The sequence below is a fragment of the Heloderma suspectum genome, chromosome 3 (assembly GCF_057233095.1).
Source record: "Heloderma suspectum isolate Gila_16-S chromosome 3, 16-S_ref, whole genome shotgun sequence".
NCBI classification, from domain to species: domain Eukaryota; kingdom Metazoa; phylum Chordata; class Lepidosauria; order Squamata; family Helodermatidae; genus Heloderma; species Heloderma suspectum.
The window spans coordinates 299,157,400-299,172,304 of NC_139460.1; the positions used below are offsets into that span (position 1 = coordinate 299,157,400).

At 42.2% G+C, this 14,905-nt stretch overlaps 1 protein-coding gene across 4 annotated transcripts in view; it reads right to left on the reverse strand.

Moving 5' to 3' along the window:
- Positions 1-14,905, reverse strand: part of IFT80 (intraflagellar transport 80) — a 122,049-nt gene that overhangs the window by 56,823 nt on the left and 50,321 nt on the right. The gene's annotated exons all lie outside the window — the stretch shown is intronic.

The window sequence follows — 14,905 nt, forward strand, 5'->3', positions numbered from 1 at the left end:
TGATGCTGTTAAAGTGCTGCACTCAATATGCCAACAAATTTGGAACACTCAACAGAGGCTACAAGACTGGACAAGGTCAGTTTACATTCCAATTCCAAAGAAGGGCAATGCCAAAGAATGTTCGAACTACCGTACAATTGCGCTCATTTCCCATGCCAGCAAGGTGATGCTCAAAATCCTACAAGCTAAGCTTCAGCAGTATGTGAACCGAGAACTACCAGAAGTACAAGCTGGGTTTCGAAGAGGCAGAGGAACTAGAGATCAAATCGCCAACATTTGCTGGATCATGGAGAAAGCAAGAGAATTCCAGAAAAACGTCTATTTCTGCTTCATTGACTACGCTAAAGCCTTTGATTGTGTGGATCACAACAAACTCTGGCAAATTCTTAAAGAGATAGGAGTACCAGACCACGTTACCTGTCTCGTGAGAAACCTGTATGAGGGTCGAGAAGCAACAGTAAGAACTGGACAGGGAACAACCGATTGGTTCAAAATTGGGAAAGGAGTACGACAAGGCTGTATATTGTCACCCTGCTTATTTAACTGATATGCAGAGTACATCATGAGAAATGCTGGGTTGGATGAATCACAGGTCAGAATTAAGATTGCTGGGAGAATTATCAACAACCTCCGATATGCAGACGATACCACCCTAATGGCAGAAAGCGAAGAGGATCTCAAGAGCCTCTTGTTGAGGGTGAAAGTGGAGAGTGCAAAAGCTGGTTTGAAACTGAACATTAAAAAACGAAGATCATGGCATCTGGCCCCATCACTTCCAGGCATATAGAAGGGGAAGAAATGGAAGCAGTGACAGATTTTATTTTCTTGGGCTCAAAGATCACCGCTGACGGTGGCTGTATCTATGAAATTAAAAGACGCTTGCTCCTTGGGAGGAAAGCTATGGCAAACCTAGACAGCAGTGTAAGAAGCAGAGACATCACCTTGCTGATGAAGGTCCGTATAATCAGAGCTATGGTTTTCCCAGTAGTAATGTATGGCTGTGAGAGCTGGGCTATAAGGAAGGCTGAGCGCTGAAGAATCGATGCTTTCGAACTGTGGTGCTGGAGAAGACTCTTACGAGTCCCCTGGACTGCAAGGAGGTCAAATCAGTCAATCCTAAAGGAAATCAACTCTGATTGCTCATTGGAAGGACAGATACTGAAGCTGAAGCTGAAATATTTTGGCCACCTAATACGAAGAGAAAACTCCCTGGAAAAGACCCTGATGCTGGGAAAGATTGAGGGCAGAAGAGGACGGCAGAGGATGAGATGGCTAGATAGCATCACCAATGAAATGAATATGAACTTGAGCACACTCCAGGAGAGAGCGGAGGACAGGAAGGCCTGGCGTGCTATGGTCCATGGGGTCACGAAGAGTCGGATACGACTTAACGACTGAACAACAACAACATTGGGAGAATTTACCATTTATTCCTACTCTCTGCTTTCTGTTCTTTAACCAGTTACTTATCCATAAGAGGATCTGTCCTCTGATTCCATGACTGCTAAGATTGCTCAGGAGTCTTTGGTGAGGGACTCTGACAAAAGCCTTTTGGAAATCCAAGTAAACTATGTCTACTGGATCACCCCTGTCTACATGTCTGCTGACAGTCTCAAAGAATTCTAAAAGGTTAGCGAGGCAGGACTTACCTTTGCAGAAGCCATGTTGATTCTTTTTCAGCAGGGCTTGTCCTTCTATATGCTTACTAATTTATCTTCAATAATGCTTTCAACCAATTTACCTGGAACAGATGTTAAGCTAACCGGCCTGTAATTTCCTGGATCCCCCCTGGATCCCTTTTTGAAACTTGGTGTTACATTGGCCATCTTCCAGTCCTCTGGAACAGAGGCTGATCTTAGGGACATGTTGCATATTTTGGTTAGGAGATCAGCAATTTCATATTTGAACTCTTTGTGAACTCTAGGGTGGATACCATCTGGGCCTGGTGATTTATTTGCTTTCAATTTATCAATAAGCTTGAGAATTTCATCTTTTGTCACCACTATTTGCCTCAGTTCCTCAGATTCCCTTCCTGAAAATATCAGTTCAGGCACAGCTATCTGTTCTATATTTTCTGCAGTGAAGACCGATGAGAAGAATTCATTCAGCTTCTCTGCAGTCTCCTTGTACTTCTTTAGATCCAATGTCATCCAACTGTCCAACTGCCTCCTCTAGCTGGTTTCTTGCTTCTGATATATTTAAGGAATTATTTATTGTTGGCCTGGATATCACTAGCGATATGCTCTTCAAAATACTTTTCTTTTCTTTCTTTTTTTGCATCTCTTGTTGTCTGCTTGCATTGCCTTTGTGCAAGCTTATGCTCCCTTTTGTTTTCCTCACTTGGGCAAGACTTCCATTTTGTAAAGGAAGCCCTCTTTGCTCTAATAGCATCCTTGACAATTGGGAAAGTGAAAATGAATGCTGGTTTATTAATCCTCTTCGCCATACAGGAGGGGAGGGGAAGCATTCCTTTTTCCTTGTGCACCATGGTTTAGCATTATGTGTGAATGCAGCTTTGTGTGTTTCATTTAAATTACACAGATGAGTGCATGCGGTAATTCCCTGCTGCAAATAAAAAATTCAAAACAGGATAAATTGCTGTCTGCTTTATGCATGGAAACAATCTAACAAACCCTTCTGAGGCATGAAAGAGAGGCTGCTTTCCAGGACTACAACCCCCAAATGGTTTCAACTATACTGTAGCGATTATAGAAACAACCTGCAATCCTTGAGAGAAGGCATACTCAAGGAAACTCCTGACCTTTCCCAGGTACAGGTTTGCAGGTAAAAGTAATGCATGAAATAAGTTACCATGGATATAATTAACAGCAACTCCTATAATCACAAGAGGATTTTTTGCAGCTATTGCAATGATTACCAGAATTGTTGCCGGCAATAATTGCAGAAAAGCAGCACACTTTGGCTTCTACCATTATCCAGGGCACCAAGAGCCACTGGGAGGTTATACCACCTGCCTCCCAGAAAGATTATCATGACAAAAGGGAGACCAACCTGGTCCCATCTACTGGCCAGATGAGGAGCAACTGCAGGGAGTTTCCTTCCCTCCTCCCAGAAAAGAAGAAGTTGGTTACAACTGCCTGTTGTCTGGGACTGCAGTATGGAAGGGAAGAACACATTGGCCCCATCCATTGGCCAGGGGATTAAGAGCTTCTGGGTTGTGAGGGTTTGAAATGTGTACATGTATCATTGCAATCTATTGTATGATGCCTTGAGGATCATTCTGTTGAAAGGTAGGATATAAATCTTTTAAATAAATATTAGTGACTGCCAGGCTAGAAGTACACAGGACTCCCATGAAGAAATAAATCTACAGTAGAAGCCCATGTCCAACAGTTTTTCTGAAGAGATCTAAGGAGATTATACCTTGAAACTGAAACCTTGTGATAAATTGTTTTTCTATTTTAAAAGAGCAATGAAGAAGTATGTAGTGGTGGTGGTAGCAGTTTTATTATTCTGTTCATGGGCTAGTTCATAGACGCACAGAATAAGAGTTGGAGGAGAGGGGTCTTATAGGCCATCTAGTCCAACCTCCCAGCTCAGTTCAGGAAATACTGATCTACAGCATCCACAACAGATGGCTGTTTCACCTCTGCTTGAAAATTTGTAGTGAGAGAGAGCCCACCTCATATGGGAATTGTTTCCATTGTTGAACTGCTCTCATTGTTAGGAAGTTTCTCCTACTGTTAAGTCAAAATCTACTGTCCTGTAACATAAGCCCATTAGCTCTAGCCTTGCCATCTGGGGCAACAGAAAACATTTTTGCCTCTTCTATGGCCTTCAGTTATTTAAAGACTGTCACTGTGCCCAATATTGATTCGGTTTGCACAATTAAACAACGCATGGTTTGTTAACCACGGGCTGTTTCGGAGTGAGCGGGAGAACAAACCATGGGTTCTAACTCCAGGTTGTTTCTCCCTCAACAAATCAGAGTTCTTGGTTCACACAGCATGTGAGCAACCCAGGGATGGAGTGTCTGTGGGTTGTTTAGCACACTGGAAGCAGGTGAACAGCCAGGAGCCAGCACATGTGCTCCAGCATGCTCCCAAACAACCCCTTGTTAAGAAACCATGGGCTGTTTAATTCATAGAATAATAGTAGGGTTGGAAGGGGCCTATAAGACGATTGCGTCCAACCCCCTATAAGACCATCGAGTCCAATTGTGTAAACCAGGTCATTCTTTTCTCCAGACAAACATACGCATTTCCTTCAACCTTTCCTCATATAACTTGTTTTTCATACTGCTGCCCATCTTCATTGCTTTCTTTCTGAACCTATTCAAATTCATCTACGCCTCCTTAAAGTGTGGCATCCAAAATTGAATACAGATGAAGTCTGTGGGCTTTTCATAGAATCACAGAATAGTAGGGTTGGAAGGGGCCTACAAGGCCATCAAGTCCAACCCCTTGCTCAATGCAGGAATCCAGGTCAGAGCATCCCTGACAGATGGCTGTCCAGCCTCGTCTTGAACGCCTCCAGTGTGGGAGAGGCCACTACCTCCCTAGGTCATTGCTTCCATTGTTGTATTACTCTAATACGACAATGGAATTTCTACGTGAGGCATTTATCGTGCACTCGTCATTCCCTACTCATGGTTGTTTATTGGTTCTTTAGATGACATCATGACCCTCCAGTTTCGCTTCTGTGTCTAATGAGCACTTTTGGGAATTTTTTTTAGAGAAGGGAAAATATGGCATTTAATTGTGAAAGTGAATGAAACAGCTTTTTTCACTGGTGGATTTGTGCTATTTTGCTATACCACAGTGCCACCTAGAGGTTATGTAGGAAAGGAAAGACTCTTGTGTAGTGCTCAGATCTCAATTCTCCAACGAAACCTAAAGTAGATAAAGCGGATTAACATCCTCATGTAGAAAGTCCTGAGTAGTTCAGAATAAAGTGGAACGATAACTTCTTGTGACTTGGAAACTGCTCATCCTGCACAGGTTAACACCACAATATACAGTATTTAAACAAGTACAGATCTGTTAATAAAACAATATATATTAAAAGCAGAACACTTCTGTGTTGTTATACAGCAGAAATTCAGTCAATATGACATTATTTTTGATGGTTTGCTTTTCTTATGGTGGTTTCCTCAGATGGGAATACCTATGTGGCTACTTTTCGAAGCAACAGAAATATACAGTAGACGATGGGAAAATCTTCAGAAGTATTATGATGCTGGCATACTTTCTTGCATCTTATCGTCCTACTTTTTGTCTGCTTATTTAGAATTTAATCATCAGTTTTTGTAAACAGACCTAAACAATCAGGGGAAGGCAGGAAACTCTTAACATTCCTTTCTAATAAAAATGATCTAAGGTTTGCAATTAGCATGAAAATAATATTGGGGACCAAATAATAAATTATCTTACAAAAGAATTTGATGTAAATATTAAGCAGATGTGCTTCCAGACCATTGTGTAAAATCATCATCATCGAAATAAGTTATAGCTTCACAAAATCTACTTCACCTAAAAGATGAAGTAGTAACACAGATGCCACTGTAGTAATATGTGATGTGGATCAACAGATCTCTGCTACATCTGCATATTTGTGACCTCCTCAGTCTGCATATGGGTACAGAGGGTGATAAACCAGGGTGAGCATCAGATAGGAGTTCCTGATTGTTTAACTATAGTTAAGCAATGGGGAGGGCACAAAATCACAGGAATTCTATCCCCCAACCCTTCCTCTTGGAGTGTGAATTTCTCCATAGCAGGGCTCACTAGAGCTAACAATTATGCTTGCGGCAATGGTAACTGTGAATACACTTTCCATACGTTCTGCTTACTGCGGGTCAAAAAGTAGCTTCAAATTATAGTTTCAGATAGTGGGTTAGCTCTAACTGCAGTTAACTGCCTCAGTAGTTTGAGACTTCACAAACCATGCTTTATGAAGCTGGGATCTAGCATCAGTGCCAAGAACTCCTCCCTACCCACTCCCCTCCTGGCTATTATCCTGTCTTTTTAACTGGCATTAAGACAAAGTTACCTGGTTTGGATATAATGGGAAACTCTGGCTTAATATAAGCCAGCAGCTAAGTTTTGAAGGAGTGCACAACGGGAGGCGCTAGGGAGAAGTGCTCGGTTCCAGTGCTCATTCCTGGCTTTATAAAGCATAGTTTGGGAAGCCTCAAACAATTATCCAAACTGGGCCACTGCAGGTGTAACATTTAACAATGGTTATACCAAACAAGTGAGGGGATGGGGCATGAAATTCCACAAACTGCTCCTGATCGTTTAACCACATCTGCACTACCGTATAGTACCTTATTAACATAAATACATTTCTGGAGTTCTTACAGCATGAAGTAGAAAGTTATATGATTAGTGTATTGGGGGCAGACACAAGTCCTCAAACTGAAGATTTTGGAAGAAACCAAGAGAACTATTTCTATCTAGAAATTTGAGTTTCACTACAAAAGCAAACCAGAATTTGAATTTTCTGAATCTCAAAACAGTCAAATCTAAACAGAAGAACAACGCAGAATAAATGTTTTTAAAAATTGAAATACCACCTATTGGGAGATCTGAATTCAAGCCTACCCCTACCTCTCTTGAAACAAGATTTTCAGCCCAAACTGTTTTAAAAGGGCCACTTCATTTCCAAGGGAAAGGAAGCCAAATATCAGGTCTTGTTACAAGAGTTGTAAATCAGCATATATGAATCAACCAACCTAAGCTTGGTTTTGAGATGTGTGCAAAACATTAAAATGTACACTTGATTTCTCAGGAGCATGTTAAAAACCCTAACAGTAAAATTAAGACTCTGTTAAAATGAAGTTTAAACACACTACAGAAATCAATGTTTGGGTATTTTAGTTTCTCCCTAGAGATTAAATGTTTATGTGAGAACCAATAGCAGCAACATGCGTATTTCTTGCAATTAGAAGATTCTGTCAGCACCTCTGTAGCCAATAGGAAACAAAGTTCTACAACATAGATTATTTTAAAGAAATAGAGAAAAATAGAGTTAAACATACCTTAAAATGGGCGAGTTGTAGAATATGATTACAGCTAAACTTCAGGGACATTTGAACAGAATTGTATACTTTTTTGTATTCCACCTTGTGGTTTATGGAGCTTTCACTGGAGCTCCATAAACATAAGATGAAAGTTATTTTTAATTCCCACAAACATACATTGAACAAATTGTATCGCTAGTGGGATACCCACCAAACAATGGTAATGTATATCTGTATCTGGTTAGAAATTTGAGCTTTAGCTAAGTAGGCAGGTAAGTGCCAGCCCCAGCATCCTCTCTCTCTTCCCAGATGGCTTTGCTCCACTTTGGTTTTGCTCCTTCCTTCAGTGTATTTTGCTTAGATCCCTTGTTTCCTCTAAATAACTATCACTTAGCTCTCTTCCTTTATCCACTATTGCTTTTCTCTTCTGCTAGAGCTGCCCCTCTTCCCATATCCCCTTGCTTCCACCTCCTTTCTTAGGCCTTCCATCCAGTTAGCTTTCCTTTGATTAGCCACTGCTTGGCTTATCCTCCTTTTCCTAGGGAGTGTTTCCACCAGCCATTTACTCCGGGTCGGCTGTGTGTTGAGGTTGTTAGAGATACATGATGTCATGGCCATCCAGCAGCCACCTCGGAGCTTATCAGGGAAAAACTGGATTTCCTGAGACTGCTTAAAGTCTTATTCTTTTCCTTAAGTCAGGTTCTCCCCAGTATAGTTGTTGTATGCCCCAACCCCCCACATTTAGCTTGAGTATGCTAGCCCTGCCCAGGGATGTTTCCTCCCACCATGAGCCCAGTCCAGGGGTGTTTCCTCCCATTGTGCTGAATGAGACTTGCCCTCTCAATAACCACAGACATAACAGAGAAGCCCTGCAATTGACAGGGCACATATCAAAGCCCAGTTCCTTACATGCGATTAAGCGAGATCTGGAGCCTCCGATTCATTGCCTTAAGACGTAACTCCTTCACAGCTTCCTTATAGATATCCTGAGGGTTACAATGGGGGCTGGTTTCTGTCTTTGTGTTTACTGCGGTCTTTCCCACAACAAACCCATTACTGTCTCCTCAGAAGTAACTCCTATTGTGGTCAGTGAGCTCCTGTGGGTTAAAATAGGGGCTGGTTTCCATCTTTGTGTTCGCCCCCTCCCTTTCCCAGCACAAGCATATGTGTGTCTACTCAGAAGTAACTCCCATTGTGCTCAATGAGGCTTGCTCCTGAAATGTGGGTGCATCTGGACTTTCAGGGGAAAAGCAGAAGGAGGGAAGGCTCTCTTATTGGTTTAGCAGCCCCAGCCAGTCAGATGATGTTCACTCCAACCTCCACCCCCACCAGGAAGTATGTTCTGTGAAGCTATTTTTACTGCCGCAGACAATCTGCTCGTGGAACCCTGGTCACAGCAAAGCCAATTCCTTTTAAAACATTCTGTACCCTCCATTAGCTTCTCCTTCCATTGTCGTGGAAACACGACCCTAGACAGCCTGGTTTGATTAACTGACTTGGGGGAATAACAGGCTTCAACTTCTTCATGTATAACCACATGTACAACGAGAGTGAAAAAGATTTCTCCCATAAGGTATGACAGGAACTTCTGAAGCTGTGTGAACACAGGCTAGAGTCCATGTTGGAACCAACTCTGATGGCAAGCAAACCATTCTTACTTCACTGCTGCTGCCTCCACCACAGCATCTGCACAATATGTGCCCAAGTAGTAGTTTAGCATTAATAACCTGCTGCAACACATTGGGCCAGTACACACAACACGTCAGCCCACCATGGGTTATTAACCCACGGTGAGGCTGCGGTGCACACGGCTCCTATTTTGCTTATCCAAATCCTGTTCATGTTGTGTGAACCTGACAAGCGTGGGTTATGTGAGGATTAAAGAACCCTCGCATAACCCTAGAACAGACCATGGGTTATGTGAGAGTAATTTAACTTTCGCCTAACCCACACTTGCTGGGTTCACATGACACAATAATCCCCAAGTGGCAGTTGGATATGCAAAGTAGTGCCCGTGGTCACTGTGCCCTGTTGTGGGTTAAATAATGTTGAGCTGCACCATGTGAACCTTGGCTCATTACTTCACAGGCATATGCAATTTCCAGTATCAGAGGTGGTATGCACCAGCTGATGGGGCTCACAAGCAGGAGGGTGCTATTGGACTCATGTCCTATTCATGGGTTTCCCACAGGCAGCTGGTTGGCCACTGTGTGAACAGAATGCTGGACTAGATGTACTCTTGGTCTGATCAAGCATGGCTCTTCTTATGAATTGGGAGCACTGTATTGCAATGGTTCCATTCCTATTGATAGGAAGATTCCAGAAAGTGTTGCTGGGAGACTGTTGCTAATTGCCTTATGAAGCACCATAATGTTCTATCTTGCCTCCCAAGCTGCTTAACATATATATGAAAATGTTCAGAGAAATCCTGAGTGGATTTGGAGTTTGGTATAACCAATGACACACCCAATTATTTATCTCTTTTTTCTTTGGATCTCAGTGAGGTCCTTGAACAACTGTTTGAGGTCAATAGTTGGAAGGATAAGGTCTAATACAACACACAAACAAAACAAACTGAAGCTCAACCCAAGTAAGACAGAGTTGTTGAGAGTGAGCAATCTAATCCACCTGGGAGTATCTGGTTTGCCAGTCCTGGATAGGACTGGCCTCGATAGGCCAGTCATAGGGGTTCCCTATGAAGAACCAGTTTTGGAGATTATCCTGGATCCAGCTCTGCCACTTGATGCTGTGGCCAGAGGTAACATTTTCCCTTTTCACTTCATGTGCCAGCTGTGGCCCATTTTGCATAATAAAGATTTGGCTGCTTTGATACATAACCTCACAACTAAATTACAATAACATGCTCAATTTGAGATTGTCTTTAAACAGTATCTGGAAACTGCAGGTGGGCCAGAATACAACAGTGCTAGTTTTAAAGTGCTTGTTTTGACTTTAAAGACATCAGTGGTCTGGGTAGTGAACAGCTTATACACTGTTCCACTTCTAACCCCTTCCTCTAGCTCTCATGTACCTGGTAGCTGTGCTGTTATTTAATGACAGGCTGGTCTGCAATAAGACTGCACTCATTCATGATTTAATTGTGGATGAGAAGGCCAACCTGGTGTGCATTACTGAGACTTGGGTGGGTGAGCTGGGCGGGGTTGATCTGACTCAGCTCTGCTCACCTGGGTACTTGGTGCAGGACCAACATAGGCTGGAGGGCCAGGGGGTGGGTGGGAGGTTGCTGCGGTTCATACAACTTCCATCTCTGTCACCAGGAAACCACTCCACCTTGGAGGTATCACTCAGTCAGCTGCTAAGCTGCCTATATGCCTCTCCAATATATTTGAATTCATATGTAGCTGCCCTAGGAATTTTGGCACCTCAAAACGTTGCCTACCTTGCTTCTGTAGCTGGACCATCCTTACTTGTTTGATGTGAAAACTCTTCTCTGGCATGCTTACTTATTTGTATGAAGCCAGTGTTTAATCAACTGGCTGTACTGTGCCACATGCATCAGCACAAAGCCAACATTAAATCAATCGGTATATTTGTTTATGTGCAGAAACAGTTGTAGGAACTTGTCTTACCCAGCCTTCCCCAACCTGGCACCCTCCAAATGTTTTGGACTACAACTCCTAACATTCTGACCATTAGCCATGCTGGCTGGGGCTGATGGGAGCAGAAGTCCAAAACATTTGGAGGGTGCCAGGTTGGGGAAAGATGGTCTTACCCATGAAGCCAAAGCTTATAGCTGCTATTGTATACAAAGCTAATTGATTAATAGCAAAATAATGAACTGAAAGTGATTAAATATTGAAACAACTACTGACTTGTTCAATTATTTCATACTCCTTAGCCCAAGAATGAATATTTTTTTCCAAAACAACTTTCTTACATTCATTCTTAATCTTGGAACATGAGTCAATTATCTGGCTCTTTATGTGAGTAACATTCCAAAATATTAATCAAATGCATAATCTTATTTCAAAAGTTTTTATCAGAATCCCATCTAGTCAACTGTATTATATCAAAAGAAACTGTCCTGGAAAAAAATAGCTACTAGAAAAATCCTTCAGAATTCTGATTGCACTATCTTGTCAAATTTTCAGTAGAATTCTACCTGATAATTGCTGATATATTCCAGGAAAGTAACTGGGAGTCCAAATGGAAAACCTTGATATTCAAGTGTTGTTTTTAAAAGAGGGATATGAATTTGACAATTTTCCCCATCAAAAATACTGAATATACTATCAAGAACTGGGATCAAAGCCCAAAGCAGCATTACAGAATACAAGTATGCTGGGTTTTCTACAGTTACTGAATGGAAATTTAATCTTCAGTGTAGTAATACATTCTGTGCACAGTAGCTATTTTTTTAAAGTACATATGACATTATTATTATTTTTAGAGAATTAGAGGCACCAGTCTTAATTAAGGGATAAAGTGATGTTTGAACCGCTGGATGCTTCCAGACTAGGGTTTTATCCTGCAATTGTCCTGCCTCAAGCACGTAATTTTTACTGTGGTCCAGATGTTGTCATCCCTCTTATTTTTTTCCACTGCTTCTTCCACCTTTTTTCATACCAGAAAAAAGTCTGTTAAGGAGAAAAGGGCAGAAAAGCTGCACAATGCCTTTTAATTGATAGCGCTAGGAGCCTTCTGTCGGGAAACACCCTCTGTTTGTCACTGATACTAATCATGGAACAAAATCCTTACAGATACCTTTAAAAACATATCTAAAAGTATTTGTTGAAGGATATAATTGTTGTGAACCACCCAGAGAGCTGTGGCTATTACGCAATATCAGGGGCGTTTCTAGGTTCCTAAAAGATCCGGGGCACAGGCCCATAACACCAGTTTGCATATATATATATATATATATATATATATATGTATGTGTGTGTATATATATATGTGTGTGTATATAAATATATATATGTATATAATATATATTTGAGTCTAAGCTCACCTCATATGTGTGTGTGTGTGTGGTGTGTGCGTGTGGTGTCCTTGTGTGTGTGTATAGATTACATACAGACAGACATAAGTGTGCACTGATCCCCCACCCCACTTCAACTCAGGCCCCAATTCAGCATTTTGGAAAACATCCCGCTTCTGCTCAGGCCAATTTATAGTTGGACCACTTCAGCTCAGCAGGAAGCATAAAGACTCATTTTTCCAAACCTTAACTCAGGTTTGGAAAAATGAGTCTTATGCTTCCTGTAGACTACCATGGGAAATTAGAAGAAAACTGTAACTTTTTTCTCCTGGTCAGAACTGGATGATAATTTCAGGCATAGCAGCCCCCTAGAAGGGGATTACACCTGCTCAATGTCCGAAAAATAGGTGCAGGGTTTATATTTTGATTTTCTTTTAAAGGGAACTGCCAATAACATTTTTATTACTTGGAAGAATTGGATAAACATTTCAGGACTCATTGCCCCATCAAAGGAGACCATGTCCACAAGGGTTTTTGTGCAACGGTGGCCTTGACATTTTGAGGTCTCCAAAAGAGTACATACTTATCTCCCTATTTTCGTTGTGGACCACTGTTCTGAAAATTACAGACAGCTTAGAGTTGTCCCCAAGTACGAAACCAGCAAAGTTTGAGAAGGATAGGTGCAGCAGTTCATGTGGAAGGGGAGTTCTCCAATTTGGGGGAGGGAGTGATTTGCTTTCCCTTCCCACCTTCCCCAATAGTTTTTAGGTAAGTTTGTATGAAAATGCACAGGTCGTTAGAGGTGTCCCCCAGACAAGAAACCTGCAAAATTCCTGAAAGATATACATGCATGCAAATTTAGAATTACTAGAATTTATTTACATTTCACCAATGTTAGCAGCAGGGGGAAATGGGTGGGAAGGTGCCATTGCACTCATGTCCTGCTTGTGGGTATCCCATTGGCATCTGGTTGGCCACTGTGTGAATAGAATGCTGGACTAGATGGACCTTGGTCTGATGAAGCATGGCTCTTACGTTCTTAAATAGAGTGCCTCTGAGCATATGCAGAATATGTTTCTTTCACCACTGAGCACTTACATTCTACCGCTACCAATTCTATTCCCCTCCATGCAACTATCTCTCCTCATCCTACCATCCTCCAGCAACTCTGGAGGAGTTACAGATGTCTTGTTTCGTGCAACTCTCCTCTACCTCCTCATTATGCACAAGCTCTCATTGTATCTTCCTCCCCATAACTTCATTTGTGCTAAGACTTCACCAGGATCCAGCCAATGAGTCTGTTTTCAAAACTAGGGCTAAGTTATGGAGAAACTCTGAGCATGTACTAAGTGCCTTTCCCTCACCACTGAAGCTAGAGTTCATGCAACACCCCCCCCCCCCACACACACACACAAATGACAAAACATGCATAGGACTAAGCTGAAAGGGTAGTCAATTCATTAGATGGAATTGGGTAGGCAGCATTAAGCTTGCAGCACCATGCTCACATCTCAGGACTTATTTCTGAGTAAACATGCAGAACATCAGGATGCAAACCTCCCTGCAAAAGTAACTTGTGCTAGAATCCTATGCACACTTTCCTGAGGGTAAGCCTGATTAAACATGATGGGGCTTCTGAGTAGGCATACATAGGCTTGTATAAATGAGCAGTATTTATCTCCACTTCACTTAAAAAACAAACCCCAAACTCCTATTATTATTAAAGCTTTCTCTTCATATGAACCTGCCTTAGACTGAGTCAGACCCTGGGTTCATCTGTTGTTGTTGTTCAGTAGTTAAGTCGTGTCTGACTCTTCGTGACCCCATGGACCATAGCACGCCAGGCCTTCCTGTCCTCCACTCTCTCCCGGAGCATGCTCAAGTTCATATTCACTGCATCGGTGAAGCTATCTAGCCATCTCATCCTCTGCTGTCCCCTTCTCCTTTTGCCTTCAGACTTGCCCAGCATCAGGGTCTTTTCCAGGGAGTTTTCTCTTCGCATTAGGTGGCCAAAATATTTCAGCTTCAGTTTCAGTATCTGTCCTTCCAATGAGCACTCAGGGTTGATTTCCTTTAGGATTGACTGATTTGACCTCCTTGCAGTCCAGGGCACTCGTAAGAGTCTTCTCCAGCACCACAGTTTGAAAGCATAAATTCTTTGGCGCTCAGCCTTCATTAGAGTCCAGCTCTCACAGCCATACGTTGCTACTGGGAAAACCGTAGCTTTGATTATACGAATCTTTCTCTGCAAGGTGATGTCTCTGCTTCTTACTATGCTGTCTAGGTTTGCCATAGCTTTCCTCCCAAGGAGCAAGCGCCTTTTAATTTCATGGCTACAGTCACCGTCTGCGGTGATCTTGGAGCCCAAGAAAATAAAATCTGTTACTGCTTCCATTTCTTCCCCTTCTATATGCCCGGAAGTGATGGGGCCAGATGCCATGATCTTCGTTTTTTTAATGTTGAGTTTCAAACCAGCTTTTGCACTCTCCTATTTCACCCTCAACAAGAGGCTCTTTAGATCCTCTTTCGCTTTCTGCCATTAGGGTGGTATCATCTGCGTATCTGAGGTTGTTGATAATTCTCCCAGCAATCTTAATTCCGACCTGTGATTCATCCAACCCGGCATTTCTCATGATGTACTCTGCATATCAGTTAAATAAGCAGGGTGACAATATGCAGCCTTGTCATACTCCTTTTGAACCAATCGGTTGTTCCCTGTCCGGTTCTTACTGTTCCTTCTTGACAGGTTTCTCAGGAGACAGGTTTCTCAGGAGACAGGTTTCTCAGGAGACAGGTAAGGTGGTCTGGTACTCCCATCTCTTTAAGAATTTGCCAGAGTTTGTTGTGATCCACACAATCAAAGGCTTTAGCGTAGTCAATGAAGCAGAAATAGACGTTTTTCTGGAATTCTCTTGCTTTCTCCATGATCCAGCGAATGTTGGCGATTTGATCTCTAGTTCCTCTGCCTCTTCGAAACC